Source organism: Camelus bactrianus, chromosome 6 (genome assembly GCF_048773025.1).
Source record: "Camelus bactrianus isolate YW-2024 breed Bactrian camel chromosome 6, ASM4877302v1, whole genome shotgun sequence".
In the NCBI taxonomy this organism is placed as follows: Eukaryota; Metazoa; Chordata; class Mammalia; order Artiodactyla; family Camelidae; genus Camelus; species Camelus bactrianus.
The window spans coordinates 58,562,506-58,586,036 of record NC_133544.1 but is presented as its reverse complement, the minus strand read 5'-3'; the positions used below and the strand labels follow the sequence as shown (position 1 = coordinate 58,586,036).

The following is a 23,531-nucleotide window of genomic DNA, read 5'->3' as shown; positions in this document are numbered from 1 at the left end:
CAAACCTAGCCTTGAATGTCAGCTCAGATGTCCTCTAAACTCTACTCGATTTCCTGGCAAATTTGCAAGACTTCTTTGGTACTTCAGTTTTGTCTCAATTGCTAATACCACCTGAAGTCTCTTTTTTTTTTTCAGAAAGAACTAACAATTTCTTATAGTCTCACTATATAAATTGTGAACCTGATTACAAATCTATATGAAAATAAGTTGTATGTTTCCTTATCTCCGTATTTTTAGCTTTATGCTTTATGGCAATGTATGGTTAAAAATTCTGAAAAATAATTTTGTTGATTTCTTTTTTTTTTCCCTAGAACTCTTCACTAGACAGCTCAGTCACACCATTTCATTTTTCTTTCTTTCTTTTTTTTTTTCCAAGGTATAAAAGCCTTTAATACTTCCTTTTTTTGTGAAACCTCATTTTCCTGCATGGTGATCTTCTGCATTTTTTTTTCTTTTCAGTTTTATTAGGTAGAATTACTACAGTTCAACTGCACATATACATTATACTGCATGTAACTACATATATACAGTATCTGCACATTTCTTTTTTTTTAGGTTACATATATGTACTTAATTATAAATTTTATTTTTACAGCAGTTTTAGGTTCACAGCAAAGTTGAGCAAAAGTACAGATGGTACCCACATACCCCGTGTCCCCACATGTGCAAAACATCCCCCATTATCAACTTCCCACAGCAGACAGTACATCTGTTATACGCAATGTACCTATTCTGACACATCATTATCATGCAAAGTCCATAGTTTACATTTGGGTTCACTCATGGTGATTTTTACGCTCTGGGTTTTGACAAATATGCAATGACATGCATCCACCATTGTAGTATCAAATGGAGGAGTTTCGCTGCCCTGAGAACCCACTGTGCTCCGCCTATTCATCTCTTCCTCCTACTCGATTCCTCGTAACCACAGATTGTTTCACTGCCTCCGTTGTTTTGCCTTTTCCAGAATGTCATATAGTTGAAATCATATAGCATGTAGAATTTTCAGACTTGCTTCTTTTACTTAATAATATGCATTTAGATTTCCTTCATGTCCTGTAGTGGCTTGAGAGTTCATTTCTTTTTAGCAAGGAGTAATAGTCCATTGTCTGGATTTACCACAGTTTATTTACTCATTCTTACACTGAAGGACATCTTAGGTGCTTTCTAATTTTGGCAATTATGAATAAAGCTGCTGTAGACATCCATGTGCAGGTTTCTGTATGGACGTAAGTTTTCATTAGTGGATGATCAGGACACCCAAGATGACTGTTCTCTTGCTCTGTACATCCCCTGCTCAACCAGTGCCTGCTTCACCTACCTATACCCCACTCACATGACTGACCTCCCTACATAATTGTCGCTGCCCCAGCTGGGGATTGTTCTAATCTGTAAGTCAGAACATCTCCACCAGGATAGCAAACAGGTGGTGAGGGGCGTGCCCTTCTGCTAGTTTCCCTGGTAACCGATAAGCCAACCTACCGTCAATTCCCCCTATAACTGCCAACCTCCCCCTGCCCCCGGAAGCAAAGACTGCCGTGTCCTGCTGCCTCCACACAAGGTGAGGTGTTGCTCCAGGACCTTGCTTCAGACAGGTAAGCTCCCCCATCCTTTAAATATTTGGCGTCTCTGTCACTCACTCTGGGCTCCTTCTTAGGTCTTGAATTTGGGCAGGTTCAGGCCTCGTAGGCCTGCGGGGTGCAAGCCAACAATTGGTGGAGCAGCCAGGAGACCGAGAAAACTCCTGTGAGTGCCAAGACGTCAGAAAATAAGGACTAAGGACGGGAAGGGAAAGTTGTGGGGGCTGTCCAAAGCAAGTCGGACCCAAAAGTTGTGGGGGTGATGCTGAAAGTTACAGGGTTAATCCTGGGGTGGCCGTCCACTAACATGTAGGGGTGCAAAGTTCCAGGGGTGGTCCCAAAAATTGTGGGGGAAATCTCAGGGTGGCCTTCCACCAGTCTGTGGGGTCCTGTGCTGGCCGTCCTTGATGAAGGGGGGCCACCAAGAGAGGATGGAGATTCATAAAAACCCCTAAAGCTGTTGCTGCGATACTGGCCACCATCACAGTGGGGAAAACAAGTGGCTGCAGCTGTGGGCGAGCCATTGTTTTCTTATATTAAGAAAGACTGCAGACGCTGTGCTGACAACTCAGGTGAAGGTTAACTTGAATGCTGATTCTCGTTCCTCTGAAAGTGAAGCATGTGAATGTGACTGAGTGATTTGTATTATTTTCTATTGCTGTTATCTGTTTAAAGTGGACAAAAATTCCCTGAAAATGGCCAAGATGGAAATTTTTTGATGTTCTAAAACTGGTTTTTGCACTTGCAGTTAGAGGAAGCTAGCTTTCTAGAAGGAATTGGTCTTTCTCTTCTGGTGCCTTTGAGATGTAAATGACCTACCTGGGCTCTCAGAAACTTTAATCGTCTGATCCCTGTGGGTGAAGGGGAAGAGAGAGAGAGGCCTTACTAAACTCCATGGGAATAACTATGTTTTGGGACTGGCTCTCTATAATATAGTCTTTCCAGATCTTGGTAATCTGCAGCTAAACTAAGTTAAATGAAGGGAGTTCATTGTCTAACTGGGTCATTTCAAATAGGATGAAATATTGGAGCATTAATTGTTGGGCAGGTCTAAATTTACCTACATTTGCCTTCTCCAGAAAGGAAGACTAAAGAATAAGTTTTCCAATCAAGAGATGCTGGTATGAAAAACAGTTCACAATTACTTGCTTCTTGGTTTTTGCCAGAGATTAAAGGTTTTTAAAAGTTAAGGTTATAATCAGTCATAATTCTAATGATTGTAACCAAGTTTCTTTATCAGTTACATTGTAATCAGGGGTTTAATTGTGCCTTTTTAAGCCTTTTGCTGTTTACAGATAGTTACTGTTGTGTTATTCTGATGCTTTTGCAAAAGTGCTTTATCTTCGAGATTCATAGGAAGGACCTTTTGACAAATACAGGTTTCTGATAAATTTCGATCATACTGCTGAACTGGGTAAGAAATTAAAGACTCCTAAGAGAAAAGCTGATGGTTTCATAAAAAGTTAACAAAAGGATTGGTTATTGAGTAAACTGATGCAGATGGTTATGATTTTTATGGTTTTGCCAGTAATATTTGAATATTACTGGTTTTTATCTGTGTTTTCCAGGTAAAGGGAAGCCATTCCCTTTGAGTTAGTTATGACTTACAGCAATTTGGTAAACTACACGTATGGGTAGAATTGAAACATTTTTCTTTTCTCTCTGCCTGATCCCTCCAGAAATTAGAGACTCCTAGGTTCTGAGCAGCCTAGTCAGGTAAATGGAAAAGACTGTCTCTTGGCATGTGCAGGAACCTTGATATTTGGGGGAACTCTAGGAGACAGAAATCCACCAAGGCAGAGCCTGACGGCAAGCTTTTGGCATGGCTTTCTTGGCCTCGAGAGGCCTTCTGGGAATTCAGTCTGAGACTCCTTTTGAGGAATTCCACCACAGCCAGTTTGGAGGAGACTGTGAGGTTAATTGACCAGATTCATTTTGCAAACAAATCAGTCTTGATTTGTCTATGTGTGGTAGAGATGAAGGTAATTTAAAGAGAAAATATTATGTTTCAATAAGTATTAAATTCTGGTCCTATTAATTGAGGTCTAAATTGATAAAAATTATCATGTTAACCACACTTTTGCCCTGATGTTCAGGAGAAAAAATTATCTAGTGAGGTTGTCACAGAGTATAACTACTCTTGATGTGTAACACTGCTTGCTTTAGGTCTGCTGCTAAAAGCACATGTATATTGCTTGTGTAACAATTTGGTATAAGTGATAAAATGTATTTAGCCTATTAAATGTTTTCCTATCAACATATCTCTGACCTTATTGACGATATCTGATCAGTTTTCCCCTAATGTGGATAAGTAGGTAAGTATAAAAAAGGCCTAGCCCCAAGGGACATAATCCGGGTCGAGCGCAGGCAGGTAGCAGCCACCTTGGCTTCGAGGGACATATACTTTGGTTTATGGAAAGATCTGCAGTAAGAAGGGGAAATGATGGAAAAGTCTTCCCATATGGAAGGATGGAGAAGTCATTGTGGTTTATACATGATTTAACTTAAACTTGACTGACAGAGTGGCCTGTTTTGTGGCCTATGGAACATGCATCATGCATCTGTTTTGGCCATTGTGGAGGGGAATGCATTTGAAAGTCAAAATGGAGTAGCTGTGGTTCAGACAGCCAAGGTAAAACTAGGTGGCCATTGTAGATGTGATTTTGTACACATTCCTATATTACTGAAAAAAAAATGAGTTTTCTGAACTGTATTGCAGACCAGGACAAAAACCACAGGCAGAGGTGGTATTATCTCAGAATGTGGGTACTGTTTGTATTTTGCTCTCTCACCTGTGTTGTACCTGTTAGATGTCTTACACTTCACCCCTAGCCTGAGGGAAGGAAATCTGTTCGAGGATTGGGAAGCAGCAATGGCCTCACTGAAAAATGAGTTTAATTGCTGGGTTTACAGTGAGATGCTCTTGTCCTCCTCTGGGTTCACTTAAAATTTGACCCAGCTAATGTGATTTTTGTGGGGATGACTGACAATGGGGAAAAAGGCTCACCATCTTCCTGTCCCACATGCCAATACATCAGAAGGACTCGTGCTAGTAAACATTACTGTACAAGCAACCTCCCCAAAGCACCCTGGATGATGCTGTGTGGGATGAAATAGGCTGGCTTTTGGACACACAAGTCCAACTGGTGGAATTAAATGTTTCTTGTTTGGAAAGAGTCCACCCCTAATGGCACTCAATGTAACATTTGGTGGCAGACCTGCACTGTGACTGCTGACTTCTGGCAGGGCCACCAGAATGTTTCTTATAGAGCCAGGGCCTTCCCCTCCCCATGGGGGTGTCTCTGGGTTTATGAAAACCAGGGTTAGCCTTACTTTCCTAATAAATGGACAGGACACTGCCACCATTGATTCCCTCTCCATTGACCTGGTAAGCACTTGGCTCCAAAATTTGCCAGCATCCTGGCAAATGACTATCCTTACATACTAAGTATCTTACTCTTTTTAGCTGCTGGTGTCTGCATCGTATTTGTGGTATCTGGTTGTAGTGACCCTCTACATACCTGACCCCGGGGATATCATGGGAGAGGGGAGAACCAAGATTGTAAGGTCATGCAGGGTATGCAGGGGTGGAATGTATGATCAGGCCACCCAGGATGGCTGTTCTCTTGCTCTCTGTACATCACCTGCTTGACCAGTCCCTGCTTCACCTGCACCCCACTCACATGACTGACCTTGCATACTTGCCCCTGCCCAGCTGGGGATTGTTCTAACCTTTAAATCAGAACATCTCCACCATGATAGCTTGCCGAACAGGTGGTGAGGGGCGTGCCCCTCTGCTAGCTTCCCTGGTAACCGATGAGCCCACCTGACATCAATTCCCTCTATAACTGGTAACCTCCCCCGCCCCCAGGAGTGAAGCCTGCACCCTGTTCTTCCTCATCCACACACAGTGGGGTGTTGCTCCAGGAATTAGCTTCAGACATGTAGGCTTCCTCTATGCATTAAGCCAGTGATGTCTGTCACTGATTCTGGGCTCTTTCTTGAAGCTGGGCAAGTTCAGAGCTTGTTGGCCTGTGGGATGCAGCCCAAAAATTAGTGTGGGTAAATACCAAGGATTGAGACTGCGGGATAGTATAGTAAGAATATGTTTAGTAAGAAATTGCCAAACTGTCAAAGTGACTGCACCGTTTTGTATTCCCACCAGCAATGGATCAGCGTTCTAGTTGCTCCACATACTTGTGAGTCTCTGGTATTTCCAGTGTTTTTGGATTTTGGCCATTCTAATAGGTGCCTATTGGTATTTCTTTTGTTTTAATTTGCCATTACTTAATGACATGTGATGTTGAACATCTTTTCATACGCTCACTTTCATTCTGTATATCTTCTTTAGTCAAAGTTCATTCAGATCTTTTGCTCATGTTTTAATCAGGTTGTTAATTTTCTGATTGCTGAGTTTTAAGAGTTCTTCGTGTATTTTGGATGGCATTATCAGATGTGTCTTATGCAAACATTTTCTCCCAGTCTTTGCCTTGTCTTCTCATTCTCCTAACACTTTTTCACATAGCGAAAGTTTTTAATTTTAATAAAATCCAGCTAATCAATTATTTTCTTCTTGTTTTGTGCTTTCTGTGTTGTATCAAAAAGTCATTGCCATATCCAAGGTCACTGAAGTTTTCTCTTATGTTATATTCTAGAAGTTTGATAATTTTGAATTTTACATTTAGGTTTGTGATCCATATGTAGTTAATTTTTGTGAAAGGTAGAAGGTCTGTGTCTAGATTCTTTTTGTTTTTTTGGCATACAGACATCCAGTAATTCCAGCACCACTTACTCAAAAGACTAGCTTTTCTCCATTGTGTGGCCTTTGCTCCTTTTATTAAAGACTGGTTTACGTGGGTCTGTTCTGGTCTCTGTTCTGTTCCATTGATCTATGTTCTTTCATCAGTACCACAGTGTCTTCATTGCTGTAGCTTTACAGTAATTCTTGAGGCAGATAGTGTCAAGTCTTCTGACTTTGTACTCCTTCAATATGGAGTTGGTTGTTCTGGTTCTTTTGAATCTCCATATAAATTTTAGAATCAGCTTGTTGATATCAACAAAATAACTTACTGGAATTTTGATTATGATTGCATTGAATCTGTAGATCAGGTTGGGAAGAACTGACATTTGAATAATACTGTCTTATACATAAACATAGACTTCATTCAGTGCTTTTGATTTTTTTCATCAGAGTTCTGTGCTTTTTCTCATATAAGGTGATCATATAGATCTTGTATATATTTTGTTAGATTTATACCTAATTCATTTTTGAGGGTGGTAATGTAAATGATACTGTTTTTACTTTCAGATTTCACTTGTTCATTACTGGTATGTAGGAAAGAAATGGATTTTTGTGTCTTAACCTTGGATCCTGCAGCCTTGTTATAATTGGCTATTAGTTTCAGGAGTTTTTTTTTGTTAGTTGTTTTGGATTTTTATATACATGATCATATCATGTCATCTGCAAACAAAGACTGTTTTAGTCAATATGTTCTCTCAATTTTTGTCTGACAAAAATCTTTATTTCTTCCTCACTTTTGAAGGCTACTTTCACAAGGTGCAGAATTCTAGGTTAGTAGCTTTTTTCTCTAAACACTAAATGTATCACTCAGCTCTCTTTTTGCTTGCATCATCTCTGAGAAGTAGAATGTAATTCTTACCTTTGTTCCTCTATGAGTAAGGTGTTTTGAGTCCTCTGCCTCTTTTAGGATTTTCCCTTTATCTTTGATTTTTCTGAAGTTGAATACAGTATGCCTAGGTGTAGGATTTTTTATGTTTATCCTACTTATTATTCTCAGGGCTTCCTGGATCTATGGTTTAGTGTCTAACATTAATTTGGGGAAATTCTCCTTCATTATTGCTTTGAATGATAATGCTATTACATGTATGTTAAATCTTTTATCATTGTCCCATCATTCTTAAGACATCCTGTCTATTTTGTCAGTCTGTTTTTCTCTTTGCTTTTCAGTTTTGAAAATTTCCATTGTTATCTCCTGAAGCTCAGAGATCCCTTCCTCTGCTGTGTTAGGTCTATGGATGACCATTAAGGCGCTCTGTATTTCTGTTAGATTGTTTTTGGCCTCTAGCATACTTTATTCTTTCTTAGATAGTTCATCTCTCTGCTTATGTTATCCATCTGTCCTTGCATGTTGTCTAATTTTTCCATTAAAGTCTTTAGCATATTAATTACAGTTTTTAGAAATCCCTTTTCTGATGATTCCATGATTCCTGACATATTTGACTTTGCTTCTGATGCTTGTTCAGTCTACTCACAGCGTGAATTTTTTCTTGTTAGTATGCCCTGTAATTTTTTGTTGTGGCTGAAAGGTGACAATGATGTACCAGGCAAAAGGAACTGTGCTAAATAGGCCTTGAGTAATGTACTGGTTAAGTGTGTAAGGAGAGGAAGTGTTCTATAGTCCCATGATTCAGTCTCCGTCTTTTGGTGAGCCTGTGCCCACGGACTGTGAATTTCACAGCTGCTTTTCAGTTTTCCTCCCCTCCACCCTCCTCAGGTGGGAAAGGAAAGCTTGAGCAGGCTAGGGATTTTCCCCTTCCCACTGATCGTATTATCAGTGGGCTCCGATAATACCCCAGCAGGCTAGGCTCTGGTTGAAAAGTTTCTCCTCAGGGCAGTCATTAAGAACAGAATGCTCCTTTTATGTTTCAAAAAGGTTCCTTTTCCCCTTCCTCTGAGGGGATTTTTCTTTAATACTGTGAGGACCTTGTAGAGCTCCAAGGGGGTAAAACTAAACTGTGACTGGGTTCCCCTGGGGTTTTTCACTCTCAGACTTGTCCACGCTGAGCCTCCTGCAACTGGTCAGTTACAGTGTAGGTCGTCTTACCCCCACACTGGCTCTCACAGGTTTCTGCTCTGTGTAAGCTGTGATTCTCTTTACCCACCTGTCAGTCTTTCCAGTTTGGGGGAGGGGGCAGTGCTTTTGCCCTATGACCTCACTTCTTTGATGGATCTCAGAAAAGTTGTTTATTTTTCAGTTAGTTCAGCTTTATACTGGTTAGTATAGAAACTGTAGACTTTTAAGTTCCTTACTTGCCAGACCAGAAACCCCAGCACCTCATTTTTGCAGATAATTATACTGAGGTTCAGAAAAAGATCTAGTTTTAAAACTGTGATGTTTAAAGGTATTTTGGGACATCCCACACAGCTACCTATGAAGAGGTCTCATAAAAAGAGCTTTCTCATGGACAGGCGTGACACCCATGGGGCTGAGCTAAAGCCACTTTGGTTTTTTGCTAAATTCGTCTACATGATTTGACAGTCACTTCCCCTAGCCTTTGGGCCGCCATTAGCAGTAGTTCCAAAAGCACACAGGAGCCCCAGAGATAGGACTGCTTTTATCACAACTTCCATGTCACCCGGGCAGTAGCTGAGAAAGGGCCCTGAATTTAGGGTGTTCATGAAAAGACCTCCATCCTACTATCCTGCAACCAAGTTTCAACCTTACATTCTCTATCAACCTTTTTGGTTCTTATATGTCCTTTCCATAGTAACTATAGAAGCCCAGGACTCCCCTTGATCCCAGAAATTCTAACCCCCCCACCCCAGATCCTATGAACAGAAGGCAATCCAGTCCCCTTGCACTCATCAGCCTCCTTCATTTCCCATTGTCCTTCTTTATTTTTCTCAGTAGCGTGTATAACTGAATCACTGACACACACATAAATAAAATCAGCCCCCTTCGACTAGAATATAAGTTCTTTGAAGTCAGGAATTGTATCTCTTTGGTTCACTGTTGTCACCAGAGCCTAAAACAGTGCCTAATTTACAGTAGGTTTGCAAATATTTATTGAATGAATGATTCTCTCACACATGAAAAGAATTTTCAATCAAATTGACTATGGCTATTGGCATATAGTAAATTCTCCTATATTAGATGTTATTAAAATTATTTTGAAATGAGGCTGTTTAGTGGTGGTTATATAAGTGCTTGCTCCAAATAAGATAATTTTAAGATAAATGATATCCTTGAGTGGCAGTTGAATTGCTTTCACAATTTCCTTTTCTGAGCCGAGTAAAAATGTTACGGATTTTATGTTTCAAGATAAAAATGGATATTGTAAAATGCTTGGAAAATTAAATTACATAACCAAAAAAAATTGACTATGTCTAAGTTGTCAATCAGTTTGGGTAATTTTATCAATTGACTTATTTTGACTGGCAAATACATTCAGTCAAAAATATCATAACATAGGCATAATATATATATCTTTTCACTAATATAATTATATGTAAAATTACTTGCATTTCCCAAAACTATTTACTCAGTGGTACAATGTACTCAAATTCTGGCATACAATATGGGGCAAAATTATCTACATGAGCTTTAGTAATGTATATGATCGTATTAATACAGAAATGCTTATTTTCTATAATAGAAATTGTACAGTAAAATTAAAGATCAAAAGTTTAGATAGAATGGTCTATTTTCTCATTTATCTTAATACATAGAGCACAAATGTGGAAGCTTTTTGTCACCTCTATGTTGACTAAAACCATCTGAAGTCATCAGAGTGAAAGCATTAATTATTTGGGGGCTCTTTCCTATTTACGTGTGAATTAAGTAGCATTTTTAAATAAATTATTTGTAGAACATTTTCAGCTTTACAGAAAAATAATAAAGATAGTAGTAATTTCCTATAAACTCTGTACCTAGTTTCCCCTATTATTAACATCTTACATTAGTATAGCATTTGTTAAAATTAATGAACCAATATTGATACATGACTTTCAACTGAAGTTTATACTTTATTCAGATTTCTTTAGTTTTTGCCCAATGTGCTCTTGTTTTCACTGCTCCAGAATCCCATCCAAAATGGTACACCTGATTGTATCATGTTGCCTTTCGTTGTCAGGTTTCCTTAGGCTGCTCTTCAGTTTGACAATTATTAGCGTTGCCTTGTTTTTGATGACCTTGGCAGTTTTGAGGAGTATTAAATATTTTGTAAAATGCCTCTCTGTTGGGATTTGTCGATGTACTTCTCATTAGTAGACTGCAGGTATGTGCTTTGAGAGGAAGACCACAGAAGTGAAATTCCGTTATCCTCACATCATGTCAGTGGTACCTGCTATCAACTTGACGTCATTGCTGATGCTGACCTTCATTATCTGGCCAAAGTAGTGTTGCTCAGGTTTCTCCACTGTAATTGTTTTTACCCCATTCCATACTGTACTTTTTGGAAGGGAGTCACTAATGCACAGTCCTCACTTAAAGACTGGGGAATTATGTTCCATTTCTTTAAGGAAAAAGTATCTACACAAATTATTTGGAATTCTATAAGGGATCTTTGTCTCTTCTCCCTCAGTTATTTAGTCAATCATTTATTTATATCAATGTGGACTTAGGGGTATTTATTTTATACTTTGATTCTCTGCTCATGGTTTTGTCCCTAGCTATTGAGAACTCTTTCAGTTGGATCTTATCTCTTTTAATATACCCCCAATCAGTTTGAGTGTGTGTGTGTGTGTGTGTGTGTGTGTGTGTGTGTGTGTGTGTGTGTGTGTATGATTTTCCCACTTTTTGGTGTTATAAGATGATCCTGGCTCATCTTGTGTATTTCTTGCCCCAAACCTAGAATCAGTCCTTTTTCTCTGGGGCTCTGGTTCCTTCTATTGGAAAATGGTATTGGAAATGAAGATCTGGGCACTAGGTATACTCTGCTAATAGAGTGTTATTTCTTTTAGGCCTTCCCTGCTGACGAAGGAAAGAATATTTGTGTGCATATTAACCCATATGTATACAAATACCTGTAACTATTACTATATGTAACTATCTGTGTATCTATTAACCTAAACATAAGTTAATAATGATGTGTCCAACTCTAATCAGTTGCGTCATTGATGATTTTATTCTCTTTGCTTACTTGTAAATCTTTACTCCAACAGCAAGAAAGCTGGTTCCCACAATCTACAATTTACTTAATTATTCAATTCCAGTAGAAATGTATAGCAATGTCAGAAATGTTAACCCATACTCCCATGGGTCGGAGGAAACTTGTTATAAACCATAGTATGGTGCTTATACACAGTTCTTTTGCCTTTTAGTCTTATTATTTATCTACTCTACTTATTTCCAAAATTAAAGTCAGCACCTTTTCTCTCTACCACCTTCAGTGAGATTTTTTTTTGTAATAAGGTTATTTTTTTTGTCACATACTGCATTACATCCTGAAATCTCAGGATCTACTAAATGATTTTTTAAATTTGTATACATTGTTTCACTCTTTGTACCACAGTCTCTTCTATGGGTTTTGACAAATGCATAATGCTATATATCCACCATTGCAGTTTTACAGTGAATATTTTCACCACCCTGTAAATCCTCTGTGCATCACCTATTTAAACTTTCCCCTCTGTCCCTGTAACCCGTAATCTTCTTACTTTCTGTTTGCCTTTTCCAGATGTTGTGTAATTGGAATTATATAGGATGTAACCTTTTCAGATTGGCTTCTTTCACCTAAAAAATTATAGTTCATATTTTTCATATGACAGTTCAATTCAAAATTGATATTTATTTTTACCACTGAAAAACTCATTTTACTGTGAAGTACCACAGTTTGTTTATTCATTTGCATACTGAAGGATAAATTGGTGGTTTCAGGTTTTGGTGATGAGAAGTAGTTATTACATTCATCTGCAGGCTTTCATGTGGACATAAGTTTGCTAAAAGTTGGACATACATCTAGAAACATGATTGCTTATGATATGATCAGATGGTAAGACTATGTTTAGTATTATAAGACACTTTCCAACTGTCATCTAAAGTGACTGCATCATTTTGATGTCCCACCAGTAATGCTCCAAATCCTCACCACCTTTGTTGTCATTTTTTAAAACAACTTTGACCCATTCTAATAGGTAATGGTATCTCATGCTTGTTCCAATTTGGAATTTCCCAGTGACAAATGATGTTGATCATCTTTTCGTAGACTTTTTTTTTTTTACTTTTAAAATTAGGTTGTATGTTTTCTTATGGGTTGAGTTTTAAGAGTTATTTTTACATTTTGGATGCAAAGCATATGTGCTTTGCAAATATTTCCCTTGGTTTGTGACTGCTGTTATTATTCTCTTAATAGTGTTTAATTCAATTTGCTATTATATTTTTGAGGAATTTTGATCTGTGTTCATGGAGAGATACTGATCTGTTAAGTTTCCTTCCTTGCAATGTCTTGGTCTGGTTTTGGTGTTAGGGTAATGCTGGCCTCATGGAATAAAGTAGTGTTTCTTCTACATCTATATTCTGGAAGACACTGAAGAATTGATATAATTTCTTCTTTAATATTTGGTATAATTCACCAACAAAACCATTTGGACCAATGCTTTCTCTTTTGAAAGGTAATTGTTGATTCAATTTCTTTAATAGATACAGGCCAGTCAAATTAGATATTCTCCCTGTGTGAGTTTTGGTAGTTGTATCTTTCAAAAATTGATTTTTTTTTAATAAGGTATCAGTTTGGGAGCATAAAGCTGTTAATACTCTTTTAATGTCCTTGGGACCAGTAGTAATGCTCCTTTTTTCCTTTTTGATACTGTGATTTTTTAAATTCTCTTCTTGGTTAATTTGCCTACAGGTTTATCAATTTTATTAATCATTTCAAAGAACCAGCTTTTCATTTCATTGATTTTTTTTCTCTACTTTTCTGTCATAAATTTCATTTATCTCTACTCTTTTATTTATTTTTTCTTACTTGATTTAGTCTCAATTGGTCTTTTTTGTCTAGTTTCCCAAGTGGGAAACTTGATTATAGATTTTTCTTTTTCTAATTGATGCATTTAATACTATAAATTTCCCTCTAAGCACTGGTTTTCCTGAATTCCAAAAGTTTTGCGAGTCCAAAATATTTAAAAATTTTCTTGATTTCTTCTTTGATCCATATATTATTTAAAAGTGTATTGATTAATCTCCAAATATTTGGGAGTTTTTCCAGCTATCTCTGTTACTGATTTCTAACTTAATCCCAGTGTGGTCTGAGAATATAGCCTATGTAATTCATTTTCTTTTAAATTTGTTAACGTGTTAGGATGAAGCATCTGGTCTGTCGTTAAGAATGTTCCAGGAAATCTTGAGAAAAATGCCAGTGTTGGATAGAGTATTTCATAAGTGTTGATTAGTTCAGGTTGATCCATAATACTATTCAGTTCAACTCTATCCTTACAGATTTCCTGCTTGCTTGATCCATCAATTACTAAGAGAAAGGTGATGAGAACTATAATAGTGGATTTGTCTGTTTCTCCTAAAAGTTTTTTCGGTTTTTATCTCACATACTTGGTCTGTTTTTATTGGAGTATGTATATGTATGTATGTATGTGTATATATATACATATATATATATGTATATATACATATATATATACACATATATATATGTATATATACATATATATATATATATGTATATATACATGTATATATGTATATATATATATATAAAGAATTGTTATGTCTGCTTGGAGAATTGGCCCTTTATCATCACAGAAGCCTGTCTTAATCCCTGATAATTTTCCTTGTTCTGAAGTCAGCTGTATCTGAAATTAATACAGCCACCCTTGTTTTCTTTTGATTAATATTATCACAATATTTGTCTGTTCCTTTACTTTTAGGCTGAGTTTTTATACTTAAAGTGGATTTCTTCTAGACATCATACAGTTCTGTCTTTTTTTTTTAAAAAAAAAAGTACAATAAATCTGTCTTTTGTGTAGTTAGGCCATTCACATTTAAAATGTATTTTGATATAGCTGGATTAGTAACTACCATGTTTCTGTTTTCTGTTCATTGCACTTGTTCTTTTCTTTTTTCCTCTGGTTTTAAGTCAATATTTTATATGACTCCGTAGTCATTCCCCTTTTAGCATTACAAATATATTTATCTTTAAACGTTTTAACTGGTCACACTGGTATTTGCCATATACCCGTTTAGCTAAGTCATATTCACCTCAAAACACTACGTGTCGTGCAGGACCCTCGAAACGGTGTTCCCAGTTTCTCCCTCCTGTTCGTTTTGATATTGCTGTTACCCATTTCACTTATCCATGAGCTTTAATTACACAATACATTGTTCCTATTGTGACTTTAAATAAACAGTTATCTTACAGATTAATTAAAATAAGAAAAATAGAGTATTTTAATTTTATTTAACAAAATGTCTTCATTGATTCCTTCTTTGATGTTCTTCCTTTATATAGATTGGGTTTCTGAACTATATCATTTTCTTTCTCCCTAAAGTCTTTCTAAAAATTATTCTTTCAGGGAAAATATATTAGTGGTGAATTCACTCAATTTTTGTTTGTCTAAAAAAGTTTATATTTCTTTGCATCTTCTGAAGAATAATTTCACCTGGTATAGGATTATAGGTTGAGGTTTTTCTTTCTACTTAAAATATTTTCGACATTCTCTTCTTGCTAGCAATGTTTTAGAAGGAATGTCTGCTGTAATTCCTATCCTTTTTTCCTCTAAAAGTCAGGTATCTTTTTTAAAATTTTGATTGACTTCAACATTTTCTCTTTGTCTTTGTTTTTCTACAGTTGGAATGTGATATGCCTAGATTTTTTTTCCTATGTTGCTTGCATTTTCTGAGCTTTCTAGTCTAAGGTTTAGTGTCTATCATTAATATTGAGAAATCCTCACCATTATTATTTCAAGTATTTCTTCTTCTCTCTTCTTGTTTTCCAAATGCTTGTAGGTTACACTTTATGTAACTGTACCACACTTACTGAATGTTCATTTAAAAAAATTTTTTTTACTTTTTTTTTTAATTTCTTTTTGGAAAGTTTATAGTGACCTGTCTTCAAGTTCACTTACTATTTTCTCAGATGTATCAAGTTTATTCATCAGCTGTTTTAAGGCACCTTTTATTTTTGTTACAGTGGTTTTGATTTCTAGTGTTTTTTTGATTCTTTCCTAGAGTTTCCATCCCTCTACTTAGTTTACCCATATATTCTTACATACCCTCTGCTTTCCCATTAGCACCCAGAACATATTAACCATAGTTATTTTAAATTCCCTGTCTCATAACTCCAACATCTGTGTCATACGTGAGTCTAGTCTGATGTTTGCTTTGTCTTCAGGCCTTGTTTTTCTCTTGCCTTTTCGCTTTATAATTTTTTTGCTGAAGGCCAGACATAGTGTGTCTGGTGATACAAATTGAGGTAAATAGTCCTTCAGTGTAAGGTTTTATGTCAATGCACCTAGGACTAGGGCTGTATTCAATGTTTGCTGTAACTAAGTGGGAGAGGTTTCGGTTCCTTTATTGTCCTTGTTTTTATCTCCCTCTCTCTTTGGCTTCCCTAAGACACCTTCGTTGGATAAAGTCCGTCTTTTACTCCTTGAGCTATAATGCACTGGACCCCTATTGATGTGATGGAAGGGAAGAGGGAGAGGAACCATTCCACAATATTATGACTGAATCTCTCTTAGTGGGCTTTGCACCTGGGCTGTAACCTTCACAAGTTACAGTTCTTAGGTTTTTTTCCCCTGAGGTGTTGGAGGGAAGCTACTGGAGGCTGGAGTGGAGAGAATTCCGTTCCCTTTGTTGGTTAAGGCTCTGTTAAATTTTGTCCTCTGAAGAGCACTCCTTCATTATGAGAACACTGAGTATTTCAGAATGGCCATGTTGTGAATGGTTCCTGGAGGTAAAACCCAAGAAAGTGTTTAGGGCCCCCTAAGATTGCAGCCCCCAGAAATATTTCACTTTCACGCTGGCCCACACTCAGCCTCTAACAATTCATCAATTATTTGTTTCCAGCAGTTTATGACCCCAGTGAGTTTTTAAGGAAAGGAGATGGAGACTGTGACTCCACATTTACCTCTTTCTCTGAACTTCAGGGTGGCAGTTTTCTCTGCAACACCAGTTCTCTGATAAGTCCAAAGAAAGTTATTGATTTTCAGTTTGTTCAGCATTTTTCTGGTTGTAAAAATGGGAGTGACAACTTCCAAGCTTTTACATGTCAGAGCTGAAATTGGAGGTTTGATCTCTTTTTATTTTTAAATCACTAGTGCTAGACTATTTTGCCTGCAAAAAGTCTCAATACGTCTGAAATTAAATAGCCAAGTTTCTGTTGGTCTCATAAACATGAACATCCATAAATGGGTTTGCCTCCCCTAAGGCGACAGAGGAAATTCATGTGCCAGAGGAAATTTTAGCCCTGGAGTCATTCTCAAAGCTCTGGAAACCCCCACAGTTGAACATACAAAATTGATACCATCATCCTCCAAGTTTTTATTTTACTGCTTTTAAAAGTAGTGAAATATATGCCACAATATGTCTCATTCTAAAGGTTGAAAAATTTATGCTATGACTGTAATGACATCATTCTGCCTCCCACAGAAGGCTTTTGCTTGGAGAGTTCAGCAAGAGAACAAAATTAACAGGAAACGTCACTTTCACACACAGATGGAAAAATGTTAACATCTTCTGGATTCTATGACAGTCTCCTTGATGGGAACATATATGTCATCATAATGTACCAACGATGTGCAAACACATCTTATGAGCAGGTGCTAAACTGAGGTCATTGCTGGAAGGTGGAAGTTTTGGCAGCACCGAGAACAAAAGATTCCTCCCAGGCACAGTTTGAAGCTAAGAAATCAGAATCATGTGTGAGGAATTTTCCAGGCAGGATAAAACTTTGGGATGTTTTGATGACAATGTAGGGAAGAGGCTTCCTATTACTTCTATTCAAACTTCATTGGTAGATCATGAAGAAATACTCCTCCTTCCTTAAAGATTTTGTAAAATAAATTTTTTCTCCTGATTAAATAATGTTGTGATTGTTTCAAAATGAAAAAGGAAAATGTAGCCCTTGCTCCTTGAGGTCCTAACTACATAACAGCGAATTATGAAAACAGGACAGAAATATCCTGCAGATTCATTTTGCTTAGTTGTTCCTTTTCCCCCTTTGACTGGTCTTCACCCCTAAAATGTATTCCATGTTGATAGTACACTGCAGTAAGAACAGTCAAAGGCATATATGACCAGTTCTATATCTAGGGAAAATATTAATGTGCTTTCTATACATGAAATAGAGGAAACATTCTTTTCTTTGCCATGTATCATCCTAAGAAAGTTTTCTCTGAGTGTTCACAGAGCTATAAAGTGTGATTTTTTTGTTTTTTATTTGTGGAAATATAAGACCAAATTGCATCTACAAAATGCTACTGTCAAAAGAAAGCAACATTCTCGATTGGTTCATGGGAGAGGTGTACAGAGATATCAAACATGAACAGTCTATAAAACTGAGTATTGTTCAAAGAATTGAATATAAACCAAAATATTGCCCTAATCCAATCCCTGTTTCCTTCGGGTCCCAGCACATGCATGTGCACACACTCACTCATACACAAAAATACATAAATACTCTCTTCTAGTATCCTACTCCATTAATTCTCTCCTCTCTATTGCCTTTGCAATGTGTTCTTTCCTTTTGTATCCTTCCTTCAGCCTAGCAAAATCGCTTCCTCAGTTCTACCTTTTCACGATATAGCCTGATCTTCCCTTTACAGCTTTTATTATATATTTAATATTTGAAATTGTGGAAAATCTGTTACTATTAGACAGTCATGTACACATCAAATCCAGAGAATGGTGGGCAAAGGTTCTTCACTTTTCCCCTTTAGCAGGGTCTCCGTCACCCTCCAAGGAAAAACACGAGAAAAATCCCTTTTCTCACAGTTTCCTTCTCATTTGCCATGCTTCCTCAATGCCCAGGATCCTTCATCTTCTTAAACTTCATCTCAAGCTGTCAATCTAGTCCATCTGCTTTCCTCTATGTGGAACTTTGTGTGTGTTTCAAGTCCTCTGAGTATTCTGTAGTTTCGGGCTGGAGAATAAAGGACAGTGTGGTTACTAGCAGTGTTCAATAACTCCCCTGCAACTGCTTCCTTAAGATCATCAGTGACTCCAGTGTGTCTTTTTGGTCTTCCTCCTCTTCCTATTTGTAACTCTGCAGTATCTGAATCTTTCTATTAATACTTTTCCACTTTAATTGGCCTCTGGAACAAAGTTCCTATTGATTTTCATCCTGTAACCCTAAAAATTCCTCTTCAGTCTCCTTCATGGGCCTCTTCCCAAAGAACAGGGACATATCCCTAAATATAGTCATTGTTGAAGGTATGTTGGGGAATTTCATCTCACTTTGCATATTTCTTTGGGTCATCATATCCCTTCTGATTCGTCTGTATGTAGATGTTGCTCAAAATGGTGGTACGGGGGAGGTGACATCTAAACTGGATCTTAAAGAATGAGTAGGAATTTATTAGGTGGGCGATGGGCGCAAAATCGATTGAGAAAAAATGGTACTGCAAAAATACAGAGATAAATTAGTATGGCAAATTTGGGGATACCGTCCACAGTCCACAGAAGTGAAAACTGTGCCCCCTGGTCCTTGTTAGAATATTAGGCATAAGAGGGACCTATGGAAGATGAGGCCACAGCAGTTGTAAGGTGACTCACAATAAGGAGTTTGTTTTACTCTTGACATTGGTCTATTCTAAAGTGTTTCCAGGGCAACTGGTTGACAAAAAATTGATAAATATATTTAAAATGTCCAAATCACATGAATCCAGGCCCATTATGTTGATCACATTTGAACAAATGTTCTCTACTAGAGGGAGCTCTTTATAGCCAATTTACCCTGTGACTCCCTTAATACAAGATGCAGCATTTGTCATGGACCCTTTGGCATTTTCTGGAATATAGACTGGGAGTATTATTTAAGTGACAAAGGTCATAGAAGTATTTAGCTTGTATTTTTAAAGATGACTTGGGTACTAGTACAGAAGATGGCTTGAAGATACTATAAATTGAATAAATATTGCTACATGTAGTCATATAAGAAAGCAAACAAGGGGATAAAGGAGGCCAGATGCGTCCTGAGGATTTGCTCAGGTGAGAAAATGATGTTCTGAATAAAGCAATGGCATAGGCAATGATAATGGAGAGGAATAGGATTTTTCAAGAGCTTTTTAAGAGGTAGACTCAACCTCCTTGTTCAGCTTCTTTAGGATTTACTGGACAGCAGACACAGGGTGATGGGAGGAGGAGGGAAGAGTGCAGCACCGGACCCTGATTTCTGAAGAAAAGCTGTTTGAAGACCGATATAGCATGACATGGATGTTCAGTCCAGAATGAGGTGGTGGTGGCACTAGGGCTGGGGCAGTTGCAAGGAGAGCGCTATGAAGTGAGAAGCATGTGAAAAGGCGGTGGAGGAAAACCTCTACAAGTTGCATGAAGCTGCATGAGCTCTAAACGGAGCACCTTTCCATGTCTGCGACTAAGTATAGTGCATAACTACCTCATGTTATTTACCCTCTCAGGTATTATTCCTAATTTCTTGCAATAATATTCATTTCTATATAAATTTGATTGGTATATTTAGTTGCTATTGAAGCTTACACACAATTCAGGTCTGGTATGAAAATAAAAACTCACCATTATTTCATGTGTTAATCTCTTAAAATAATCTCATTTCTGTCAAACAAATAAATTATTCTCCCACAAAAGAGGCTGGAAACCACGGTTTTCTCTATTTCTCCCCTCATATTTCAGTCCTACTTTTTCATCTTTTTAATAGCTCTCATATGCAGAAGGCCCCAAACAATCCTGAAAGACACAAAAGTAAAAGTGAACAAATACAGACGTGTTTTGGGGTGGGAAGTCATAAATATGTCAACACAATAAAAATATCATTAGGTTTTTTTTCCCTAAAACTAAACAGAGTTTAGTTAGAAGAAAAAAGAAGTAACAACCCTGAAATAAAAGATAACTGAAAAGAGATGAGAATAACCTATCCCTAGAAATTACCGGCACATATTACAAAGCTTCTATAACTAAACAGTATGGAATTCACACATGAAAAGGTAAGTTATGTAACACAAAAAGCAGAAATGTTTACAGCAATTTTAAAACACAAGAATTTGTGTATCCTTAGTTGGATCTATTCTGAGGTCCAAAAAAAATGAAACCTGAAAAACTATACAGTTTGAAGATTTATATTGTAAACAGAAGTACTGTATTGCTACTATGAGACTGTTGTCTTTGCAGCTAGGGAAAAGACAAATACGATTTATACGATAATCATTAAAAACAGAGTGCTGGCGTAAGAGAAACAGGGAACAAATGTAAGATCAATAAGTTTTGATAAAAAAAAAATATATATATATATATACATATATACTCCTGAATTTGAATTGGAACTCAATAAATATAAATCACAGGAACTCAAAATAAATTTTTATCTTTAAAAAGTACACATTCCTTGGCCTGGTCCTCTAAAAATATATAAAAACAATGACTGACTCTATAGCAGTGAGCACACCTAGAACTCATTTGTGGTCTCTAAATAGCATTTCACAGGACAGGTCATAAACTATTCTTGGAGAATGGTTAATTCTGAGTGCTGGGTAGAAAAGGTGAAAGATGATTTTGGGACATCTTGTCATATAAGAAAGTAAGAAAGCTCTCAAAGGCTACTAGGGTTGTATAAAAAAGATTAAGTCAATTTAAAGAGGTTTCCTATTAAGCAAAGATAGGACAACTTAACGTTAATAAGGATAATTGCAATAGATTGAAATACATCAAACATATCTTAATGCATAAGTTCATAATAATTATTTTAAAGAAAGAAAATCTTCAGTAACTTAGAAGGCTAGGGAACCAACTCATTTTTTTTTTGAAAACTGGTACATAAATGGCAATAGGCATTTATCCTGAATTTCTCTATAAAACGTAAGTCAAAGCAATCAAATTATTGATGGGATGTTTCTATTTATAGTACTATTTCAATTAATAAAATAAATGATTGACTTAAAACATCACCACTTTTTTAATAGTTGCTCTACCACACACAAGAGACAAGTATTATATGCCCCCAATACTACACAGCACAACCTATAAACAATTCTTGCCAAAAAAAAATCAAACCTAAATCTGAGCAAGCTTTTAAACATAACCACCATTTTCTGAAAAAAAAAATACAGGAAACAGATGAAAATTGTGAATATTGCCATGAGTATGCAGTCAGCAAATATTGCCTGTCTCTTTAACAAATAAATTTCAAGATGAAGGAAGATAAAACTAAAAATTAAAAATATTTAAGAAACATCATCAACTAATTACAATAAATGGAACTTATTTAGATACTGACTCAAAATGAATTACAAAAACAATTTCTTTTTTTTTAATAGACTTTTTTTTTTTAAGAGCAGTTTCAGGTTCACAGCAGAACTGAACAGAAAATATGGAGTTCACACAACCCTCCCACCCACATATATATACTCCCTGACCCTCAGCGTCCCTCATCAGTGTGGCATATTTGGTACAACCGATGAACCAACATGGACACATTATTATCAGCCAAAGTCCATAGTTTACATTAGGCTTTATTCTTGATGTACATTCTATGGGTTTTGACAAATCCATAATGACATGGAGCCACCACTACAGTATCATACAGAATAATTTCATTGCCCTAAAAATCCCGTGTGCTCCATCTACTCATTCCTCCCTCCTTCCCTCCCCACAAACCCCTGGAAACCATGATCTTTTTATTGTTTCTATAGCTGTGCCTTTTCCAGAATGTCATTTGATTGAAATTGTACAGTTTTAAGCCTTTTCAGACTGGCTTCTTTCATTTAGTAATATGTCTTTTAAGTTTCTTCCATGTCTTTCATGGCTTGATAGCTCATTTCTTTTTTTTTTTTTTTTAACTGCACATATCTTTTAATTTACATGTATGTACTGTTCATTGTTTCTAAGAATGTTTAGAGCTTTAGCTTTTTAAACTTACATAGTTATCAAAGGAATAAAGCCAACCACAAAGTAGAATTAATTCAGAAAGATACACACATCTTGCTACTAAGAGTAACATCATTTATAACTGCCAAGATATGGAAGCATCTTAAGTGCACATGAGTAGCTGAACAGATAATGAAGATGCAGCATAAATACACATGTAATGGAACACAACTCACCCATAAGAAAGAAGTGTTTTTTGCCATTTGCAGCCCTTCATTCACTTTTTTTTTCCACTTCAAAGCCCAGAATTTTATAACCAGCATGAACGTTTCCATTACATCAAAAACAACAAAGTACCCAGAAATAAACCTAACCAAGGAGGTTACCTATACTCTGAAAACCAAAATGACACAAAGAAATGGAAAGATTTCTTGTGCTCTTGGACTGGAGAAATCAACACTATCAAAATGGCCACATTACCCAAAGCAATCCACAGATCCAACCCAACTCCCATCAAAATACTCATGACATTCCTCACAGAACTAGAACAAACAATTCCAAAATTCACAAGGAACCAAAAAGACCCTGAAGAGCCAAAGCAATCTTTTGTAGGTCTTTTTTTTTTTTCCTTCCTTCCTTTTCGTTCTCTTATGGTTAGATGTCTATAGGAGGTCCTTTAACATGTGTTGTAAAGCAGGTTTGGTGGTGCTGAAATCTTTTAGCTTTTCTTTAGCTGTGAAGCTTTTGATTTCTCCATCAAGTCTGAACGAGAGCCTTGCTGGATTAGAGTATTCTTGGTTGTAAGTTTTCCCCTTTCATCACTTTAAATATATCATGCTGCGCCCTTCTGGGCTGTAGAGTTTCTGCTGAAAAATTAGCTGATAACATTATGGGAGTTCCCTTGTAATTTGTTGCTTTTCTCTTGTTAATTTTAGTATTTTCTCCTTATCCTTAAGTTCTGTCAATTTGATGACTATGTGCCTTGGTGTGTTCCTCTTTGGGTTGATTCTGAGTGGTACTCTCTGCGCTTCCTGGACTTGGGTGACTGTTTCCTTTCCCAAGTTGGCGAAGTTTTCAGTGATTTTTCTCTCCAAAAATTTTCTTAGGTCCGTTCTCTCTCCTCTGAGACCTCTATAATGAGAATGTTAGTGCACTTCATGTTGTCCCAGAGTTCTCTTAAACTATCCTCATTTCTTTTCATTCT

At 36.9% G+C, this 23,531-nt stretch overlaps 1 long non-coding RNA gene across 1 annotated transcript in view; it reads right to left on the bottom strand.

Annotated features, from left to right (window-relative positions):
* Positions 1-16,804: 16,804 nt before the first annotated feature.
* Positions 16,805-23,531, bottom strand: part of LOC123619129 (uncharacterized) — a 120,638-nt gene continuing 113,911 nt past the window's right edge. The window contains exons 3-4 of the long non-coding RNA XR_006727669.2: positions 20,024-20,194; positions 16,805-18,413 (exon numbers count right to left, since the gene is read on the bottom strand). This is a non-coding gene — a long non-coding RNA (uncharacterized LOC123619129). The remainder of the gene's footprint in view (positions 18,414-20,023; positions 20,195-23,531) is intronic.